This window comes from Platichthys flesus, chromosome 3 (assembly GCF_949316205.1).
Source record: "Platichthys flesus chromosome 3, fPlaFle2.1, whole genome shotgun sequence".
Lineage (NCBI taxonomy): Eukaryota > Metazoa > Chordata > Actinopteri > Pleuronectiformes > Pleuronectidae > Platichthys > Platichthys flesus.
The window spans coordinates 24,987,325-25,006,772 of NC_084947.1; the positions used below are offsets into that span (position 1 = coordinate 24,987,325).

At 38.0% G+C, this 19,448-nt stretch overlaps 37 non-coding genes across 37 annotated transcripts; 21 read left to right on the plus strand and 16 right to left on the minus strand.

Annotated features, from left to right (window-relative positions):
• Window positions 1–316: 316 nt before the first annotated feature.
• On the minus strand, window positions 317–389 carry trnar-ucg (transfer RNA arginine (anticodon UCG)). The gene has a single exon. It is a non-coding gene; the product is annotated as a tRNA-Arg (tRNA).
• Window positions 390–650: 261 nt separating this feature from the next.
• Window positions 651–724, plus strand: trnai-aau (transfer RNA isoleucine (anticodon AAU)). The gene has a single exon. It is a non-coding gene; the product is annotated as a tRNA-Ile (tRNA).
• A 339-nt stretch (window positions 725–1,063) lies between these two features.
• trnar-ucg (transfer RNA arginine (anticodon UCG)) lies at window positions 1,064–1,136 on the minus strand. Its single transcript has one exon. It is a non-coding gene; the product is annotated as a tRNA-Arg (tRNA).
• A 261-nt stretch (window positions 1,137–1,397) lies between these two features.
• On the plus strand, window positions 1,398–1,471 carry trnai-aau (transfer RNA isoleucine (anticodon AAU)). The gene has a single exon. It is a non-coding gene; the product is annotated as a tRNA-Ile (tRNA).
• Window positions 1,472–1,827: 356 nt separating this feature from the next.
• Window positions 1,828–1,900, minus strand: trnar-ucg (transfer RNA arginine (anticodon UCG)). The gene has a single exon. It is a non-coding gene; the product is annotated as a tRNA-Arg (tRNA).
• A 261-nt stretch (window positions 1,901–2,161) lies between these two features.
• trnai-aau (transfer RNA isoleucine (anticodon AAU)) lies at window positions 2,162–2,235 on the plus strand. Its single transcript has one exon. It is a non-coding gene; the product is annotated as a tRNA-Ile (tRNA).
• A 339-nt stretch (window positions 2,236–2,574) lies between these two features.
• On the minus strand, window positions 2,575–2,647 carry trnar-ucg (transfer RNA arginine (anticodon UCG)). The gene has a single exon. It is a non-coding gene; the product is annotated as a tRNA-Arg (tRNA).
• Window positions 2,648–2,908: 261 nt separating this feature from the next.
• Window positions 2,909–2,982, plus strand: trnai-aau (transfer RNA isoleucine (anticodon AAU)). Its single transcript has one exon. It is a non-coding gene; the product is annotated as a tRNA-Ile (tRNA).
• Window positions 2,983–3,338: 356 nt separating this feature from the next.
• On the minus strand, window positions 3,339–3,411 carry trnar-ucg (transfer RNA arginine (anticodon UCG)). The gene has a single exon. It is a non-coding gene; the product is annotated as a tRNA-Arg (tRNA).
• A 261-nt stretch (window positions 3,412–3,672) lies between these two features.
• trnai-aau (transfer RNA isoleucine (anticodon AAU)) lies at window positions 3,673–3,746 on the plus strand. The gene has a single exon. It is a non-coding gene; the product is annotated as a tRNA-Ile (tRNA).
• Window positions 3,747–4,102: 356 nt separating this feature from the next.
• trnar-ucg (transfer RNA arginine (anticodon UCG)) lies at window positions 4,103–4,175 on the minus strand. Its single transcript has one exon. It is a non-coding gene; the product is annotated as a tRNA-Arg (tRNA).
• A 262-nt stretch (window positions 4,176–4,437) lies between these two features.
• trnai-aau (transfer RNA isoleucine (anticodon AAU)) lies at window positions 4,438–4,511 on the plus strand. The gene has a single exon. It is a non-coding gene; the product is annotated as a tRNA-Ile (tRNA).
• A 357-nt stretch (window positions 4,512–4,868) lies between these two features.
• Window positions 4,869–4,941, minus strand: trnar-ucg (transfer RNA arginine (anticodon UCG)). The gene has a single exon. It is a non-coding gene; the product is annotated as a tRNA-Arg (tRNA).
• A 675-nt stretch (window positions 4,942–5,616) lies between these two features.
• Window positions 5,617–5,689, minus strand: trnar-ucg (transfer RNA arginine (anticodon UCG)). Its single transcript has one exon. It is a non-coding gene; the product is annotated as a tRNA-Arg (tRNA).
• Window positions 5,690–5,950: 261 nt separating this feature from the next.
• On the plus strand, window positions 5,951–6,024 carry trnai-aau (transfer RNA isoleucine (anticodon AAU)). Its single transcript has one exon. It is a non-coding gene; the product is annotated as a tRNA-Ile (tRNA).
• Window positions 6,025–6,697: 673 nt separating this feature from the next.
• trnai-aau (transfer RNA isoleucine (anticodon AAU)) lies at window positions 6,698–6,771 on the plus strand. Its single transcript has one exon. It is a non-coding gene; the product is annotated as a tRNA-Ile (tRNA).
• A 355-nt stretch (window positions 6,772–7,126) lies between these two features.
• On the minus strand, window positions 7,127–7,199 carry trnar-ucg (transfer RNA arginine (anticodon UCG)). The gene has a single exon. It is a non-coding gene; the product is annotated as a tRNA-Arg (tRNA).
• A 261-nt stretch (window positions 7,200–7,460) lies between these two features.
• Window positions 7,461–7,534, plus strand: trnai-aau (transfer RNA isoleucine (anticodon AAU)). Its single transcript has one exon. It is a non-coding gene; the product is annotated as a tRNA-Ile (tRNA).
• Window positions 7,535–8,207: 673 nt separating this feature from the next.
• On the plus strand, window positions 8,208–8,281 carry trnai-aau (transfer RNA isoleucine (anticodon AAU)). The gene has a single exon. It is a non-coding gene; the product is annotated as a tRNA-Ile (tRNA).
• A 355-nt stretch (window positions 8,282–8,636) lies between these two features.
• trnar-ucg (transfer RNA arginine (anticodon UCG)) lies at window positions 8,637–8,709 on the minus strand. The gene has a single exon. It is a non-coding gene; the product is annotated as a tRNA-Arg (tRNA).
• A 261-nt stretch (window positions 8,710–8,970) lies between these two features.
• trnai-aau (transfer RNA isoleucine (anticodon AAU)) lies at window positions 8,971–9,044 on the plus strand. Its single transcript has one exon. It is a non-coding gene; the product is annotated as a tRNA-Ile (tRNA).
• A 1,087-nt stretch (window positions 9,045–10,131) lies between these two features.
• Window positions 10,132–10,204, minus strand: trnar-ucg (transfer RNA arginine (anticodon UCG)). The gene has a single exon. It is a non-coding gene; the product is annotated as a tRNA-Arg (tRNA).
• A 261-nt stretch (window positions 10,205–10,465) lies between these two features.
• On the plus strand, window positions 10,466–10,539 carry trnai-aau (transfer RNA isoleucine (anticodon AAU)). The gene has a single exon. It is a non-coding gene; the product is annotated as a tRNA-Ile (tRNA).
• A 673-nt stretch (window positions 10,540–11,212) lies between these two features.
• trnai-aau (transfer RNA isoleucine (anticodon AAU)) lies at window positions 11,213–11,286 on the plus strand. The gene has a single exon. It is a non-coding gene; the product is annotated as a tRNA-Ile (tRNA).
• Window positions 11,287–11,976: 690 nt separating this feature from the next.
• Window positions 11,977–12,050, plus strand: trnai-aau (transfer RNA isoleucine (anticodon AAU)). The gene has a single exon. It is a non-coding gene; the product is annotated as a tRNA-Ile (tRNA).
• A 673-nt stretch (window positions 12,051–12,723) lies between these two features.
• On the plus strand, window positions 12,724–12,797 carry trnai-aau (transfer RNA isoleucine (anticodon AAU)). Its single transcript has one exon. It is a non-coding gene; the product is annotated as a tRNA-Ile (tRNA).
• A 355-nt stretch (window positions 12,798–13,152) lies between these two features.
• trnar-ucg (transfer RNA arginine (anticodon UCG)) lies at window positions 13,153–13,225 on the minus strand. The gene has a single exon. It is a non-coding gene; the product is annotated as a tRNA-Arg (tRNA).
• A 261-nt stretch (window positions 13,226–13,486) lies between these two features.
• Window positions 13,487–13,560, plus strand: trnai-aau (transfer RNA isoleucine (anticodon AAU)). The gene has a single exon. It is a non-coding gene; the product is annotated as a tRNA-Ile (tRNA).
• A 1,087-nt stretch (window positions 13,561–14,647) lies between these two features.
• trnar-ucg (transfer RNA arginine (anticodon UCG)) lies at window positions 14,648–14,720 on the minus strand. Its single transcript has one exon. It is a non-coding gene; the product is annotated as a tRNA-Arg (tRNA).
• A 261-nt stretch (window positions 14,721–14,981) lies between these two features.
• trnai-aau (transfer RNA isoleucine (anticodon AAU)) lies at window positions 14,982–15,055 on the plus strand. Its single transcript has one exon. It is a non-coding gene; the product is annotated as a tRNA-Ile (tRNA).
• A 673-nt stretch (window positions 15,056–15,728) lies between these two features.
• Window positions 15,729–15,802, plus strand: trnai-aau (transfer RNA isoleucine (anticodon AAU)). Its single transcript has one exon. It is a non-coding gene; the product is annotated as a tRNA-Ile (tRNA).
• Window positions 15,803–16,492: 690 nt separating this feature from the next.
• Window positions 16,493–16,566, plus strand: trnai-aau (transfer RNA isoleucine (anticodon AAU)). Its single transcript has one exon. It is a non-coding gene; the product is annotated as a tRNA-Ile (tRNA).
• Window positions 16,567–16,905: 339 nt separating this feature from the next.
• Window positions 16,906–16,978, minus strand: trnar-ucg (transfer RNA arginine (anticodon UCG)). Its single transcript has one exon. It is a non-coding gene; the product is annotated as a tRNA-Arg (tRNA).
• A 261-nt stretch (window positions 16,979–17,239) lies between these two features.
• trnai-aau (transfer RNA isoleucine (anticodon AAU)) lies at window positions 17,240–17,313 on the plus strand. The gene has a single exon. It is a non-coding gene; the product is annotated as a tRNA-Ile (tRNA).
• Window positions 17,314–18,097: 784 nt separating this feature from the next.
• On the minus strand, window positions 18,098–18,170 carry trnar-ucg (transfer RNA arginine (anticodon UCG)). The gene has a single exon. It is a non-coding gene; the product is annotated as a tRNA-Arg (tRNA).
• Window positions 18,171–18,431: 261 nt separating this feature from the next.
• On the plus strand, window positions 18,432–18,505 carry trnai-aau (transfer RNA isoleucine (anticodon AAU)). Its single transcript has one exon. It is a non-coding gene; the product is annotated as a tRNA-Ile (tRNA).
• Window positions 18,506–19,289: 784 nt separating this feature from the next.
• Window positions 19,290–19,362, minus strand: trnar-ucg (transfer RNA arginine (anticodon UCG)). The gene has a single exon. It is a non-coding gene; the product is annotated as a tRNA-Arg (tRNA).
• Window positions 19,363–19,448: the final 86 nt, after the last annotated feature.

A 19,448-nucleotide genomic window follows, 5' to 3' on the forward strand; every position in this document is an offset into this window, starting at 1 on the left:
TCTGAATAAGGGAACTCAGGAAGATTGCTCACTTGGTGAAATAACCATCATGGACCGAATTCTAACTGCACCTGTTTGTTCACTGACTATTATTGCCTGTATCCTCTCCAAGTAGTGAACAATAATATGCTGTTTTAAAGAACAGAGTGTCTTGAATCCAAGAGATATGGAATAGAAAAACCACTTCATACTCTAAGACTTGTTTTGGTGTTAGTCAATTGTTGGTTGTTTTGTCATTGTGCGTACACCACATATAGCATTTCCGTTTTTACTTAAGGCACTACACTGTAGATATTTTTGTAAATTGAGGGACTTTCAACAACGAAGGGACTCGAACCCTCAATCTTCTGATTCGAAGTCAGACGCCTTGTCCATTAGGCCACGTGGTCGTAGTTTTCCTCGACTAAGGTTTATTTTATCGATATCCAATCATTTAGAAAAGCTTCTCTTAATTAAAATACATGGCCGAAAGATTGTTCCATGAAATATCTAACTTTATTGAAGTTCTTTTTTTAACTATGTGTATGTGTACCAAATATCTCTAAAACGCATAGTGACTCATTCACCAAATCATACTGCACTTCAACTGTTGTTCACCCTGTGCAAATGAACACTGGAAAATAAATGGAGTTGATCCTCACTATAAACATGGCCGGTTAGCTCAGATGGTCAGAGCGTGGTGCTAATAACGCCAAGGTCATGGGTTCAAGCCCCATACTGGCCAGTTGTTAGTAACAGATGCAAATCCATTTCACAAAAGCTAATCTGAATTATGGATGTCAAGAAGATTGCTCACTTGGCGAAATAACCAGCATGGACCGAATTGTAACTGCACCTGTTTGTTCACTGACTATTATTGCCTGTATCCTCTCCAAATAGTGAACAATAATATGCTGTTTTAAAAAAGAAAGTGTCTTGAATCCAAGAGATATGGAATAGAAAAGCAACTTTATACAGTAATACTTGTTTCTGTGGTTATGTCAATGTGTGTTCACCACATGTAGCATTTCCGTTTTTACTTAAGTCACTACACTGTAGATATTTTTGTAAATTGAGGGACTTTAAACCACGAAGGGACTCGAACCCTCAATCTTCTGATTCGAAGTCAGACGCCTTGTCCATTAGGCCACGTGGTCTCAGCTTTCCTCATTGAAAGTTTATTTTATCGATATCCAATCATTTATAAAAGCTTCTCTCAATTAAAATACATGGCTGAAAGATTGTTCCATGAAATATCTAACTTTATTGAAGTTCTTTTTTTAACTATGTGTATGTGTACCAAATATCTCTAAAACGCATAGTGACTCATTCACCAAATCATACTGCACTTCAACTGTTGTTCACCCTGTGCAAATGAACACTGGAAAATAAATGGAGTTGATCCTCACTATAAACATGGCCGGTTAGCTCAGATGGTCAGAGCGTGGTGCTAATAACGCCAAGGTCATGGGTTCAAGCCCCATACTGGCCAGTTGTTAGTAACAGATGCAAATCAATTTCACAAAAGCTAATCTGAATTATGGATGTCAAGAAGATTGCTCACTTGGCGAAATAACCAGCATGGACCGAATTGTAACTGCACCTGTTTGTTCACTGACTATTATTGCCTGTATCCTCTCCAAATAGTGAACAATAATATGCTGTTTTAAAAAAGAAAGTGTCTTGAATCCAAGAGATATGGAATAGAAAAACCACTTCATACTCTAAGCCTTGTTTTGGTGTTAGTCAATTGTTGGTTGTTTTGTCATTGTGCGTACACCACATATAGCATTTCCGTTTTTACTAAAGTCACTACACTGTAGATATTTTTGTAAATTGAGGGACTTTAAACCACGAAGGGACTCGAACCCTCAATCTTCTGATTCGAAGTCAGACGCCTTGTCCATTAGGCCACGTGGTCGTAGTTTTCCTCATCTAAGGTTTATTTTATCGATATCCAATCATTTAGAAAAGCTTCTCTGAATTAAAATACATGGCCGAAAGATTGTTCCATGAAATATCTAACTTTATTGAAGTTCTTTTTTTAACTATGTGTATGTGTACCAAATATCTCTAAAACGCATAGTGACTCATTCACCAAATCATACTGCACTTCAACTGTTGTTCACCCTGTGCAAATGAACACTGGAAAATAAATGGAGTTGATCCTCACTATAAACATGGCCGGTTAGCTCAGATGGTCAGAGTGTGGTGCTAATAACGCCAAGGTCATGGGTTCAAGCCCCATACTGGCCATGTTTTTGTAACAGATGCAAATCCATTTCACAAAAGCTTCTCTGAATAAGGGAACTCAGGAAGATTGCTCACTTGGTGAAATAACCAGCATGGACTGAATTCTAACTGCACCTGTTTGTTCACTGACTATTATTGCCTGTATCCTCTCCAAGTAATGAACAATAATATGCTGGTTTAAAGCACAATGTGTATTGAATCCAAGAGATATGGAATAGAAAAGCAACTTTATACAGTAATACTTGTTTCTGTGGTTATGTCAATGTGTGTTCACCACATGTAGCATTTCAGTTTTTACTTAAGTCACTACACTGTAGATATTTTTGTAAATTGAGGGACTTTAAACCACGAAGGGACTCGAACCCTCAATCTTCTGATTCGAAGTCAGACGCCTTGTCCATTAGGCCACGTGGTCTCAGCTTTCCTCATCTAAGGTTTATTTTATCGATATCCAATCATTTTTAAAAGCTTCTCTCAATTAAAATACATGGCCGAAAGATTGTTCCATGAAATATCTAACTTTATTGAAGTTATTTTTTTAACTATGTGTATGTGTACCAAATATCTCTAAAACGCATAGTGACTCATTCACCAAATCATACTGCACTTCAACTGTTGTTCACCCTGTGCAAATGAACACTGGAAAATAAATGGAGTTGATCCTCACTATAAACATGGCCGGTTAGCTCAGATGGTCAGAGCGTGGTGCTAATAACGCCAAGGTCATGGGTTCAAGCCCCATACTGGCCAGTTGTTAGTAACAGATGCAAATCCATTTCACAAAAGCTTCTCTGAATAAGGGAACTCAGGAAGATTGCTCACTTGGTGAAATAACCATCATGGACCGAATTCTAACTGCACCTGTTTGTTCACTGACTATTATTGCCTGTATCCTCTCCAAGTAGTGAACAATAATATGCTGTTTTAAAGAACAGAGTGTCTTGAATCCAAGAGATATGGAATAGAAAAACCACTTCATACTCTAAGACTTGTTTTGGTGTTAGTCAATTGTTGGTTGTTTTGTCATTGTGCGTACACCACATATAGCATTTCCGTTTTTACTTAAGGCACTACACTGTAGATATTTTTGTAAATTGAGGGACTTTCAACAACGAAGGGACTCGAACCCTCAATCTTCTGATTCGAAGTCAGACGCCTTGTCCATTAGGCCACGTGGTCTCAGCTTTCCTCATCTAAGGTTTATTTTATCGATATCCAATCATTTATAAAAGCTTCTCTCAATTAAAATACATGGCCGAAAGATTGTTCCATGAAATATCTAACTTTATTGAAGTTCTTTTTTTAACTATGTGTATGTGTACCAAATATCTCTAAAACGCATAGTGACTCATTCACAAAATCATACTGCACTTCAACTGTTGTTCACCCTGTGCAAATGAACACTGGAAAATAAATAGAGTTGATCCTCACTATAAACATGGCCGGTTAGCTCAGACGGTCAGAGCGTGGTGCTAATAAAGCCAAGGTCATGGGTTCAAGCCCCATACTGGCCAGTTGTTAGTAACAGATGCAAATCCATTTCACAAAAGCTTCTCTGAATAAGGGAACTCAGGAAGATTGCTCACTTGGTGAAATAACCATCATGGACCGAATTCTAACTGCACCTGTTTGTTCACTGACTATTATTGCCTGTATCCTCTCCAAGTAGTGAACAATAATATGCTGTTTTAAAGAACAGAGTGTCTTGAATCCAAGAGATATGGAATAGAAAAACCACTTCATACTCTATGACTTGTTTTGGTGTTAGTCAATTGTTGGTTGTTTTGTCATTGTGCGTACAACACATATAGCATTTCCGTTTTTACTTAAGGCACTACACTGTAGATATTTTTGTAAATTGAGGGACTTTCAACAACGAAGGGACTCGAACCCTCAATCTTCTGATTCGAAGTCAGACGCCTTGTCCATTAGGCCACGTGGTCTCAGCTTTCCTCATCTAAGGTTTATTTTATCGATATCCAATCATTTATAAAAGCTTCTCTCAATTAAAATAAATGGCCGAAAGATTGTTCCATGAAATATCTAACTTTATTGAAGTTCTTTTTTTAACTATGTGTATGTGCACCAAATATCTCTAAAACGCATAGTGACTCATTCACCAAATCATACTGCACTACAACTGTTGTTCACCCTGTGCAAATGAACACTGGTAAAATAAATGGAGTTGATCCTCACTATAAACATGGCCGGTTAGCTCACATGGTCAGAGCGTGGTGCTAATAACGCCAAGGTCATGGGTTCAAGCCCCATACTGGCCATGATTTTGTAACAGATGCAAATCCATTTCACAAAAAGCTTCTCTGAATAAGGGAACTCAGGAAGATTGCTCACTTGGTGAAATAACCAGCATGGACTGAATTCTAACTGCACCTGTTTGTTCACTGACTATTATTGCCTGTATCCTCTCCAAGTAGTGAACAATAATATGCTGGCTTAAAGCACAATGTGTCTTGAATCCAAGAGATATGGAATAGAAAAACAATTTCATACACTAAGACTTGCTTTGGTGTTAGTCAATTGTTGGTTGTTTTGTCATTGTGCATACACCACATGTAGCATTTCCGTTTTTACTTAAGTCACTACACTGTAGATATTTTTGTAAATTGAGGGACTTTAAACCACGAAGGGACTCGAACCCTCAATCTTCTGATTCGAAGTCAGACGCCTTGTCCATTAGGCCACGTGGTCTCAGCTTTCCTCATCTAAGGTTTATTTTATCGATATCCAATCATTTTTAAAAGCTTCTCTCAATTAAAATACATGGCCGAAAGATTGTTCCATGAAATATCTAACTTTATTGAAGTTCTTTTTTTAACTATGTGTATGTGTACCAAATATCTCTAAAACGCATAGTGACTCATTCACCAAATCATACTGCACTTCAACTGTTGTTCACCCTGTGCAAATGAACACTGGAAAATAAATGGAGTTGATCCTCACTATAAACATGGCCGGTTAGCTCAGATGGTCAGAGCGTGGTGCTAATAACGCCAAGGTCATACTGGCCATGTTTTTGTAACAGATGCAAATCCATTTCACAAAAGCTTCTCTGAATAAGGGAACTCAGGAAGATTGCTCACTTGGTGAAATAACCAGCATGGACTGAATTCTAACTGCACCTGTTTGTTCACTGACTATTATTGCCTGTATCCTCTCCAAGTAGTGAACAATAATATGCTGGCCTAAAGCACAATGTGTCTTGAATCCAAGAGATATGGAATAGAAAAACAATTTCATACACTAAGACTTGCTTTGGTGTTAGTCAATTGTTGGTTGTTTGTCATTGTGCGTACACCACATATAGCATTTCCGTTTTTACTTAAGGCACTACACTGAAGATATTTTTATAAATTGAGGGACTTTAAACCACGAAGGGACTCGAACCCTCAATCTTCTGATTCGAAGTCAGACGCCTTGTCCATTAGGCCACGTGGTCTCAGCTTTCCTCATTGAAAGTTTATTTTATCGATATCCAATCATTTATAAAAGCTTCTCTCAATTAAAATACATGGCCGAAAGATTGTTCCATGAAATATCTAACTTTATTGAAGTTCTTTTTTTAACTATGTGTATGTGTACCAAATATCTCTAAAACGCATAGTGACTCATTCACCAAATCATACTGCACTTCAACTGTTGTTCACCCTGTGCAAATGAACACTGGAAAATAAATGGAGTTGATCCTCACTATAAACATGGCCGGTTAGCTCAGATGGTCAGAGGGTGGTGCTAATAACGCCAAGGTCATGGGTTCAAGCCCCATACTGGCCAGTTGTTAGTAACAGATGCAAATCCATTTCACAAAAGCTTCTCTGAATAAGGGAACTCAGGAAGATTGCTCACTTGGTGAAATAACCAGCATGGACTGAATTCTAACTGCACCGGTTTGTTCACTGACTATTATTGCCTGTATCGTCTCAAAGTAGTGAACAATAATATGCTGGTTTAAAGCACAATGTGTCTTGAATCCAAGAGATATGGAATAGAAAAGCAACTTTATACAGTAAGACTTGTTTCTGTGGTTATGTCAATGTGTGTTCACCACATGTAGCATTTCCGTTTTTACTTAAGTCACTACACTGTAGATATTTTTGTAAATTGAGGGACTTTCAACAACGAAGGAACTCGAACCCTCAATCTTCTGATTCGAAGTCAGACGCCTTGTCCATTAGGCCACGTGGTCTCAGCTTTCCTCATCTAAGGTTTATTTTATCGATATCCAATCATTTATAAAAGCTTCTCTGAATTAAAATACATGGCCGAAAGATTGTTCCATGAAATATCTAACTTTATTGAAGTTCTTTTTTTAACTATGTGTATGTGCACCAAATATCTCTAAAACGCATAGTGACTCATTCACCAAATCATACTGCACTTCAACTGTTGTTCACCCTGTGCAAATGAACACTGGAAAATAAATGGAGTTGATCCTCACTATAAACATGGCCGGTTAGCTCAGATGGTCAGAGCATGGTGCTAATAACGCCAAGGTCATGGGTTCAAGCCCCATACTGGCCATGTTTTTGTAACAGATGCAAATCCATTTCACAAAAGCTTCTCTGAATAAGGGAACTCAGGAAGATTGCTCACTTGGTGAAATAACCAGCATGGACTGAATTCTAACTGCACCTGTTTGTTCACTGACTATTATTGCCTGTATCCTCTCCAAGTAGTGAACAATAATATGCTGGCTTAAAGCACAATGTGTCTTGAATCCAAGAGATATGGAATAGAAAAACAATTTCATACACTAAGACTTGCTTTGGTGTTAGTCAATTGTTGGTTGTTTGTCATTGTGCGTACACCACATATAGCATTTCCGTTTTTACTTAAGGCACTACACTGAAGATATTTTTATAAATTGAGGGACTTTAAACCACGAAGGGACTCGAACCCTCAATCTTCTGATTCGAAGTCAGACGCCTTGTCCATTAGGCCACGTGGTCTCAGCTTTCCTCATTGAAAGTTTATTTTATCGATATCCAATCATTTATAAAAGCTTCTCTCAATTAAAATACATGGCCGAAAGATTGTTCCATGAAATATCTAACTTTATTGAAGTTCTTTTTTTAACTATGTGTATGTGTACCAAATATCTCTAAAACGCATAGTGACTCATTCACCAAATCATACTGCACTTCAACTGTTGTTCACCCTGTGCAAATGAACACTGGAAAATAAATGGAGTTGATCCTCACTATAAACATGGCCGGTTAGCTCAGATGGTCAGAGCGTGGTGCTAATAACGCCAAGGTCATGGGTTCAAGCCCCATACTGGCCATGTTTTTGTAACAGATGCAAATCCATTTCACAAAAGCTTCTCTGAATAAGGGAACTCAGCAAGATTGCTCACTTGGTGAAATAACCAGCATGGACTGAATTCTAACTGCACCGGTTTGTTCACTGACTATTATTGCCTGTATCGTCTCCAAGTAGTGAACAATAATATGCTGGTTTAAAGCACAATGTGTCTTGAATCCAAGAGATATGGAATAGAAAAGCAACTTTATACAGTAAGACTTGTTTCTGTGGTTATGTCAATGTGTGTTCACCACATGTAGCATTTCCGTTTTTACTTAAGTCACTACACTGTAGATATTTTTGTAAATTGAGGGACTTTCAACAACGAAGGAACTCGAACCCTCAATCTTCTGATTCGAAGTCAGACGCCTTGTCCATTAGGCCACGTGGTCTCAGCTTTCCTCATCTAAGGTTTATTTTATCGATATCCAATCATTTATAAAAGCTTCTCTGAATTAAAATACATGGCCGAAAGATTGTTCCATGAAATATCTAACTTTATTGAAGTTCTTTTTTTAACTATGTGTATGTGCACCAAATATCTCTAAAACGCATAGTGACTCATTCCCCAAATCATACTGCACTTCAACTGTTGTTCACCCTGTGCAAATGAACACTAGAAAATAAATGGAGTTGATCCTCACTATAAACATGGCCGGTTAGCTCAGATGGTCAGAGCTTGGTGCTAATAACGCCAAGGTCATGGGTTCAAGCCCCATACTGGCCATGTTTTCGTAACAGATGCAAATCCATTTCACAAAAGCTTCTCTGAATAAGGGAACTCAGGAAGATTGCTCACTTGGTGAAATAACCAGCATGGACTGAATTCTAACTGCACCTGTTTGTTCACTGACTATTATTGCCTGTATCCTCTCCAAGTAGTGAACAATAATATGCTGGCTTAAAGCACAATGTGTCTTGAATCCAAGAGATATGGAATAGAAAAACAATTTCATACACTAAGACTTGCTTTGGTGTTAGTCAATTGTTGGTTGTTTGTCATTGTGCGTACACCACATATAGCATTTCCGTTTTTACTTAAGGCACTACACTGAAGATATTTTTATAAATTGAGGGACTTTAAACCACGAAGGGACTCGAACCCTCAATCTTCTGATTCGAAGTCAGACGCCTTGTCCATTAGGCCACGTGGTCTCAGCTTTCCTCATTGAAAGTTTATTTTATCGATATCCAATCATTTATAAAAGCTTCTCTCAATTAAAATACATGGCCGAAAGATTGTTCCATGAAATATCTAACTTTATTGAAGTTCTTTTTTTAACTATGTGTATGTGTACCAAATATCTCTTAAACGCATAGTGACTCATTCACCAAATCATACTGCACTTCAACTGTTGTTCACCCTGTGCAAATGAACACTGGAAAATAAATGGAGTTGATCCTCACTATAAACATGGCCGGTTAGCTCAGATGGTCAGAGCGTGGTGCTAATAACGCCAAGGTCATGGGTTCAAGCCCCATACTGGCCATGATTTTGTAACAGATGCAAATCCATTTCACAAAAGCTTCTCTGAATAAGGGAACTCAGGAAGATTGCTCACTTGGTGAAATAACCAGCATGGACTGAATTCTAAATGCACCGGTTTGTTCACTGACTATTATTGCCTGTATCGTCTCCAAGTAGTGAACAATAATATGCTGGTTTAAAGCACAATGTGTCTTGAATCCAAGAGATATGGAATAGAAAAGCAACTTTATACAGTAAGACTTGTTTCTGTGGTTATGTCAATGTGTGTTGACCACATGTAGCATTTACGTTTTTACTTAAGTCACTACACTGTAGATATTTTTGTAAATTGAGGGACTTTCAACAACGAAGGAACTCGAACCCTCAATCTTCTGATTCGAAGTCAGACGCCTTGTCCATTAGGCCACGTGGTCTCAGCTTTCCTCATTGAAAGTTTATTTTATCGATATCCAATCATTTATAAAAGCTTCTCTCAATTAAAATACATGGCCGAAAGATTGTTCCATGAAATATCTAACTTTATTGAAGTTCTTTTTTTAACTATGTGTATGTGTACCAAATATCTCTAAAACGCATAGTGACTCATTCACCAAATCATACTGCACTTCAACTGTTGTTCACCCTGTGCAAATGAACACTGGAAAATAAATGGAGTTGATCCTCACTATAAACATGGCCGGTTAGCTCAGATGGTCAGAGCGTGGTGCTAATAACGCCAAGGTCATACTGGCCATGTTTTTGTAACAGATGCAAATCCATTTCACAAAAGCTTCTCTGAATAAGGGAACTCAGGAAGATTGCTCACTTGGTGAAATAACCAGCATGGACTGAATTCTAACTGCACCTGTTTGTTCACTGACTATTATTGCCTGTATCCTCTCCAAGTAGTGAACAATAATATGCTGGCTTAAAGCACAATGTGTCTTGAATCCAAGAGATATGGAATAGAAAAACAATTTCATACACTAAGACTTGCTTTGGTGTTAGTCAATTGTTGGTTGTTTGTCATTGTGCGTACACCACATATAGCATTTCCGTTTTTACTTAAGGCACTACACTGAAGATATTTTTATAAATTGAGGGACTTTAAACCACGAAGGGACTCGAACCCTCAATCTTCTGATTCGAAGTCAGACGCCTTGTCCATTAGGCCACGTGGTCTCAGCTTTCCTCATTGAAAGTTTATTTTATCGATATCCAATCATTTATAAAAGCTTCTCTCAATTAAAATACATGGCCGAAAGATTGTTCCATGAAATATCTAACTTTATTGAAGTTCTTTTTTTAACTATGTGTATGTGTACCAAATATCTCTAAAACGCATAGTGACTCATTCACCAAATCATACTGCACTTCAACTGTTGTTCACCCTGTGCAAATGAACACTGGAAAATAAATGGAGTTGATCCTCACTATAAACATGGCCGGTTAGCTCAGATGGTCAGAGCGTGGTGCTAATAACGCCAAGGTCATGGGTTCAAGCCCCATACTGGCCATGTTTTTGTAACAGATGCAAATCCATTTCACAAAAGCTTCTCTGAATAAGGGAACTCAGGAAGATTGCTCACTTGGTGAAATAACCAGCATGGACTGAATTCTAACTGCACCGGTTTGTTCACTGACTATTATTGCCTGTATCGTCTCAAAGTAGTGAACAATAATATGCTGGTTTAAAGCACAATGTGTCTTGAATCCAAGAGATATGGAATAGAAAAGCAACTTTATACAGTAAGACTTGTTTCTGTGGTTATGTCAATGTGTGTTCACCACATGTAGCATTTCCGTTTTTACTTAAGTCACTACACTGTAGATATTTTTGTAAATTGAGGGACTTTCAACAACGAAGGAACTCGAACCCTCAATCTTCTGATTCGAAGTCAGACGCCTTGTCCATTAGGCCACGTGGTCTCAGCTTTCCTCATCTAAGGTTTATTTTATCGATATCCAATCATTTATAAAAGCTTCTCTGAATTAAAATACATGGCCGAAAGATTGTTCCATGAAATATCTAACTTTATTGAAGTTCTTTTTTTAACTATGTGTATGTGCACCAAATATCTCTAAAACGCATAGTGACTCATTCACCAAATCATACTGCACTTCAACTGTTGTTCACCCTGTGCAAATGAACACTGGAAAATAAATGGAGTTGATCCTCACTATAAACATGGCCGGTTAGCTCAGATGGTCAGAGCTTGGTGCTAATAACGCCAAGGTCATGGGTTCAAGCCCCATACTGGCCATGTTTTTGTAACAGATGCAAATCCATTTCACAAAAGCTTCTCTGAATAAGGGAACTCAGGAAGATTGCTCACTTGGTGAAATAACCATCATGGACCGAATTCTAACTGCACCTGTTTGTTCACTGACTATTATTGCCTGTATCCTCTCCAAGTAGTGAACAACAATATGCTGTTTTAAAGAACAGAGTGTCTTGAATCCAAGAGATATGGAATAGAAAAACCACTTCATACTCTAAGACTTGTTTTGGTGTTAGTCAATTGTTGGTTGTTTTGTCATTGTGCGTACACCACATATAGCATTTCCGTTTTTACTTAAGGCACTACACTGTAGATATTTTTGTAAATTGAGGGACTTTCAACAACGAAGGGACTCGAACTCTCAATCTTCTGATTCGAAGTCAGACGCCTTGTCCATTAGGCCACGTGGTCGTAGCTTTCCTCATCTAAGGTTTATTTTATCGATATCCAATAATTTAGAAAAGCTTCTCTGAATTAAAATACATGGCCGAAAGATTGTTCCATGAAATATCTAACTTTATTGAAGTTCTTTTTTTAACTATGTGTATGTGTACCAAATATCTCTAAAACGCATAGTGACTCATTCACCAAATCATACTGCACTTCAACTGTTGTTCACCCTGTGCAAATGAACACTGGAAAATAAATGGAGTTGATCCTCACTATAAACATGGCCGGTTAGCTCAGATGGTCAGAGGGTGGTGCTAATAACGCCAAGGTCATGGGTTCAAGCCCCATACTGGCCAGTTGTTAGTAACAGATGCAAATCCATTTCACAAAAGCTTCTCTGAATAAGGGAACTCAGGAAGATTGCTCACTTGGTGAAATAACCAGCATGGACCGAATTCTAACTGGACCTGTTTGTTCACTGACTATTATTGCCTGTATCCTCTCCAAGTAATGAACAATAATATGCTGGTTTAAAGCATAATGTGTCTTGAATCCAAGAGATATGGAATAGAAAAGCAACTTTATACAGTAAGACTTGTTTCTGTGGTTATGTCAATGTGTGTTCACCACATGTAGCATTTCCGTTTTTACTTAAGTCACTACACTGTAGATATTTTTGTAAATTGAGGGACTTTCAACAACGAAGGAACTCGAACCCTCAATCTTCTGATTCGAAGTCAGACGCCTTGTCCATTAGGCCACGTGGTCTCAGCTTTCCTCATCTAAGGTTTATTTTATCGATATCCAATCATTTATAAAAGCTTCTCTGAATTAAAATACATGGCCGAAAGATTGTTCCATGAAATATCTAACTTTATTGAAGTTCTTTTTTTAACTATGTGTATGTGCACCAAATATCTCTAAAACGCATAGTGACTCATTCACCAAATCATACTGCACTTCAACTGTTGTTCACCCTGTGCAAATGAACACTGGAAAATAAATGGAGTTGATCCTCACTATAAACATGGCCGGTTAGCTCAGATGGTCAGAGCATGGTGCTAATAACGCCAAGGTCATGGGTTCAAGCCCCATACTGGCCATGTTTTTGTAACAGATGCAAATCCATTTCACAAAAGCTTCTCTGAATAAGGGAACTCAGGAAGATTGCTCACTTGGTGAAATAACCAGCATGGACTGAATTCTAACTGCACCTGTTTGTTCACTGACTATTATTGCCTGTATCCTCTCCAAGTAGTGAACAATAATATGCTGGCTTAAAGCACAATGTGTCTTGAATCCAAGAGATATGGAATAGAAAAACAATTTCATACACTAAGACTTGCTTTGGTGTTAGTCAATTGTTGGTTGTTTGTCATTGTGCGTACACCACATATAGCATTTCCGTTTTTACTTAAGGCACTACACTGAAGATATTTTTATAAATTGAGGGACTTTAAACCACGAAGGGACTCGAACCCTCAATCTTCTGATTCGAAGTCAGACGCCTTGTCCATTAGGCCACGTGGTCTCAGCTTTCCTCATTGAAAGTTTATTTTATCGATATCCAATCATTTATAAAAGCTTCTCTCAATTAAAATACATGGCCGAAAGATTGTTCCATGAAATATCTAACTTTATTGAAGTTCTTTTTTTAACTATGTGTATGTGTACCAAATATCTCTTAAACGCATAGTGACTCATTCACCAAATCATACTGCACTTCAACTGTTGTTCACCCTGTGCAAATGAACACTGGAAAATAAATGGAGTTGATCCTCACTATAAACATGGCCGGTTAGCTCAGATGGTCAGAGCGTGGTGCTAATAACGCCAAGGTCATGGGTTCAAGCCCCATACTGGCCATGATTTTGTAACAGATGCAAATCCATTTCACAAAAGCTTCTCTGAATAAGGGAACTCAGGAAGATTGCTCACTTGGTGAAATAACCAGCATGGACTGAATTCTAAATGCACCGGTTTGTTCACTGACTATTATTGCCTGTATCGTCTCCAAGTAGTGAACAATAATATGCTGGTTTAAAGCACAATGTGTCTTGAATCCAAGAGATATGGAATAGAAAAGCAACTTTATACAGTAAGACTTGTTTCTGTGGTTATGTCAATGTGTGTTGACCACATGTAGCATTTACGTTTTTACTTAAGTCACTACACTGTAGATATTTTTGTAAATTGAGGGACTTTCAACAACGAAGGAACTCGAACCCTCAATCTTCTGATTCGAAGTCAGACGCCTTGTCCATTAGGCCACGTGGTCTCAGCTTTCCTCATTGAAAGTTTATTTTATCGATATCCAATCATTTATAAAAGCTTCTCTCAATTAAAATACATGGCCGAAAGATTGTTCCATGAAATATCTAACTTTATTGAAGTTCTTTTTTTAACTATGTGTATGTGTACCAAATATCTCTAAAACGCATAGTGACTCATTCACCAAATCATACTGCACTTCAACTGTTGTTCACCCCGTGCAAATGAACACTGGAAAATAAATGGAGTTGATCCTCACTATAAACATGGCCGGTTAGCTCAGATGGTCAGAGCGTGGTGCTAATAACGCCAAGGTCATACTGGCCATGTTTTTGTAACAGATGCAAATCCATTTCACAAAAGCTTCTCTGAATAAGGGAACTCAGGAAGATTGCTCACTTGGTGAAATAACCAGCATGGACTGAATTCTAACTGCACCTGTTTGTTCACTGACTATTATTGCCTGTATCCTCTCCAAGTAGTGAACAATAATATGCTGGCTTAAAGCACAATGTGTCTTGAATCCAAGAGATATGGAATAGAAAAACAATTTCATACACTAAGACTTGCTTTGGTGTTAGTCAATTGTTGGTTGTTTGTCATTGTGCGTACACCACATATAGCATTTCCGTTTTTACTTAAGGCACTACACTGAAGATATTTTTATAAATTGAGGGACTTTAAACCACGAAGGGACTCGAACCCTCAATCTTCTGATTCGAAGTCAGACGCCTTGTCCATTAGGCCACGTGGTCTCAGCTTTCCTCATTGAAAGTTTATTTTATCGATATCCAATCATTTATAAAAGCTTCTCTCAATTAAAATACATGGCCGAAAGATTGTTCCATGAAATATCTAACTTTATTGAAGTTCTTTTTTTAACTATGTGTATGTGTACCAAATATCTCTAAAACGCATAGTGACTCATTCACCAAATCATACTGCACTTCAACTGTTGTTCACCCTGTGCAAATGAACACTGGAAAATAAATGGAGTTGATCCTCACTATAAACATGGCCGGTTAGCTCAGATGGTCAGAGCGTGGTGCTAATAACGCCAAGGTCATGGGTTCAAGCCCCATACTGGCCATGTTTTTGTAACAGATGCAAATCCATTTCACAAAAGCTTCTCTGAATAAGGGAACTCAGGAAGATTGCTCACTTGGTGAAATAACCAGCATGGACTGAATTCTAACTGCACCGGTTTGTTCACTGACTATTATTGCCTGTATCGTCTCAAAGTAGTGAACAATAATATGCTGGTTTAAAGCACAATGTGTCTTGAATCCAAGAGATATGGAATAGAAAAGCAACTTTATACAGTAAGACTTGTTTCTGTGGTTATGTCAATGTGTGTTCACCACATGTAGCATTTCCGTTTTTACTTAAGTCACTACACTGTAGATATTTTTGTAAATTGAGGGACTTTCAACAACGAAGGAACTCGAACCCTCAATCTTCTGATTCGAAGTCAGACGCCTTGTCCATTAGGCCACGTGGTCTCAGCTTTCCTCATCTAAGGTTTATTTTATCGATATCCAATCATTTATAAAAGCTTCTCTGAATTAAAATACATGGCCGAAAGATTGTTCCATGAAATATCTAACTTTATTGAAGTTCTTTTTTTAACTATGTGTATGTGCACCAAATATCTCTAAAACGCATAGTGACTCATTCACCAAATCATACTGCACTTCAACTGTTGTTCACCCTGTGCAAATGAACACTGGAAAATAAATGGAGTTGATCCTCACTATAAACATGGCCGGTTAGCTCAGATGGTCAGAGCTTGGTGCTAATAACGCCAAGGTCATGGGTTCAAGCCCCATACTGGCCATGTTTTTGTAACAGATGCAAATCCATTTCACAAAAGCTTCTCTGAATAAGGGAACTCAGGAAGATTGCTCACTTGGTGAAATAACCATCATGGACCGAATTCTAACTGCACCTGTTTGTTCACTGACTATTATTGCCTGTATCCTCTCCAAGTAGTGAACAACAATATGCTGTTTTAAAGAACAGAGTGTCTTGAATCCAAGAGATATGGAATAGAAAAACCACTTCATACTCTAAGACTTGTTTTGGTGTTAGTCAATTGTTGGTTGTTTTGTCATTGTGCGTACACCACATATAGCATTTCCGTTTTTACTTAAGGCACTACACTGTAGATATTTTTGTAAATTGAGGGACTTTCAACAACGAAGGGACTCGAACTCTCAATCTTCTGATTCGAAGTCAGACGCCTTGTCCATTAGGCCACGTGGTCGTAGCTTTCCTCATCTAAGGTTTATTTTATCGATATCCAATAATTTAGAAAAGCTTCTCTGAATTAAAATACATGGCCGAAAGATTGTTCCATGAAATATCTAACTTTATTGAAGTTCTTTTTTTAACTATGTGTATGTGTACCAAATATCTCTAAAACGCATAGTGACTCATTCACCAAATCATACTGCACTTCAACTGTTGTTCACCCTGTGCAAATGAACACTGGAAAATAAATGGAGTTGATCCTCACTATAAACATGGCCGGTTAGCTCAGATGGTCAGAGGGTGGTGCTAATAACGCCAAGGTCATGGGTTCAAGCCCCATACTGGCCAGTTGTTAGTAACAGATGCAAATCCATTTCACAAAAGCTTCTCTGAATAAGGGAACTCAGGAAGATTGCTCACTTGGTGAAATAACCAGCATGGACCGAATTCTAACTGGACCTGTTTGTTCACTGACTATTATTGCCTGTATCCTCTCCAAGTAATGAACAATAATATGCTGGTTTAAAGCATAATGTGTCTTGAATCCAAGAGATATGGAATAGAAAGGCAACTTTATACAGTAATACTTGTTTCTGTGGTTATGTCAATGTGTGTTCACCACATGTAGCATTTCCGTTTTTACTTAAGTCACTACACTGTAGATATTTTTGTAAATTGAGGGACTTTAAACCACGAAGGGACTCGAACCCTCAATCATCTGATTCGAAGTCAGACGCCTTGTCCATTAGGCCACGTGGTCTCAGCTTTCCTCATTGAAAGTTTATTTTATCGATATCCAATCATTTATAAAAGCTTCTCTCAATTAAAATACATGGCCGAAAGATTGTTCCATGAAATATCTAACTTTATTGAAGTTCTTTTTTTAACTATGTGTATGTGTACCAAATATCTCTAAAACGCATAGTGACTCATTCACCAAATCATACTGCACTTCAACTGTTGTTCACCCTGTGCAAATGAACACTGGAAAATAAATGGAGTTGATCCTCACTATAAACATGGCCGGTTAGCTCAGATGGTCAGAGCGTGGTGCTAATAATGCCAAGGTCATGGGTTCAAGCCCCATACTGGCCATGTTTTTGTAACAGATGCAAATCCATTTCACAAAAGCTTCACTGAATAAGGGAACTCAGGAAGATTGCTCACTTGGTGAAATAACCAGCATGGACTGAATTCTAACTGCACCGGTTTGTTCACTGACTATTATTGCCTGTATCGTCTCCAAGTAGTGAACAATAATATGCTGGTTTAAAGCACAATGTGTCTTGAATCCAAGAGATATGGAATAGAAAAGCAACTTTATACAGTAAGACTTGTTTCTGTGGTTATGTCAATGTGTGTTCACCACATGTAGCATTTCCGTTTTTACTTAAGTCACTACACTGTAGATATTTTTGTAAATTGAGGGACTTTCAACAACGAAGGAACTCGAACCCTCAATCTTCTGATTCGAAGTCAGACGCCTTGTCCATTAGGCCACGTGGTCTCAGCTTTCCTCATCTAAGGTTTATTTTATCGATATCCAATCATTTATAAAAGCTTCTCTGAATAAGGGAACTCAGGAAGATTGCTCACTTGGTGAAATAACCAGCATGGACTGAATTCTAACTGCACCTGTTTGTTCACTGACTATTATTGCCTGTATCCTCTCCAAGTAGTGAACAATAATATGCTGGCTTAAAGCACAATGTGTCTTGAATCCAAGAGATATGGAATAGAAAAACAATTTCATACACTAAGACTTGCTTTGGTGTTAGTCAATTGTTGGTTGTTTGTCATTGTGCGTACACCACATATAGCATTTCCGTTTTTACTTAAGGCACTACACTGAAGATATTTTTATAAATTGAGGGACTTTAAACCACGAAGGGACTCGAACCCTCAATCTTCTGATTCGAAGTCAGACGCCTTGTCCATTAGGCCACGTGGTCTCAGCTTTCCTCATTGAAAGTTTATTTTATCGATATCCAATCATTTATAAAAGCTTCTCTCAATTAAAATACATGGCCGAAAGATTGTTCCATGAAATATCTAACTTTATTGAAGTTCTTTTTTTAACTATGTGTATGTGTACCCAATATCTCTTAAACGCATAGTGACTCATTCACCAAATCATACTGCACTTCAACTGTTGTTCACCCTGTGCAAATGAACACTGGAAAATAAATGGAGTTGATCCTCACTATAAACATGGCCGGTTAGCTCAGATGGTCAGAGAGTGGTGCTAATAACGCCAAGGTCATGGGTTCAAGCCCCATACTGGCCATGATTTTGTAACAGATGCAAATCTATTTCACAAAAGCTTCTCTGAATAAGGGAACTCAGGAAGATTGCTCACTTGGTGAAATAACCAGCATGGACTGAATTCTAAATGCACCGGTTTGTTCACTGACTATTATTGCCTGTATCGTCTCCAAGTAGTGAACAATAATATGCTGGTTTAAAGCACAATGTGTCTTGAATCCAAGAGATATGGAATAGAAAAGCAACTTTATACAGTAAGACTTGTTTCTGTGGTTATGTCAATGTGTGTTGACCACATGTAGCATTTACGTTTTTACTTAAGTCACTACACTGTAGATATTTTTGTAAATTGAGGGACTTTCAACAACGAAGGAACTCGAACCCTCAATCTTCTGATTCGAAGTCAGACGCCTTGTCCATTAGGCCACGTGGTCTCAGCTTTCCTCATCTAAGGTTTATTTTATCGATATCCAATCATTTATAAAAGCTTCTCTGAATAAGGGAACTCAGGAAGATTGCTCACTTGGTGAAATAACCAGCATGGACTGAATTCTAACTGCACCTGTTTGTTCACTGACTATTATTGCCTGTATCCTCTCCAAGTAGTGAACAATAATATGCTGGCTTAAAGCACAATGTGTCTTGAATCCAAGAGATATGGAATAGAAAAACAATTTCATACACTAAGACTTGCTTTGGTGTTAGTCAATTGTTGGTTGTTTGTCATTGTGCGTACACCACATATAGCATTTCCGTTTTTACTTAAGGCACTACACTGAAGATATTTTTATAAATTGAGGGACTTTAAACCACGAAGGGACTCGAACCCTCAATCTTCTGATTCGAAGTCAGACGCCTTGTCCATTAGGCCACGTGGTCTCAGCTTTCCTCATTGAAAGTTTATTTTATCGATATCCAATCATTTATAAAAGCTTCTCTGAATTAAAATACATGGCCGAAAGATT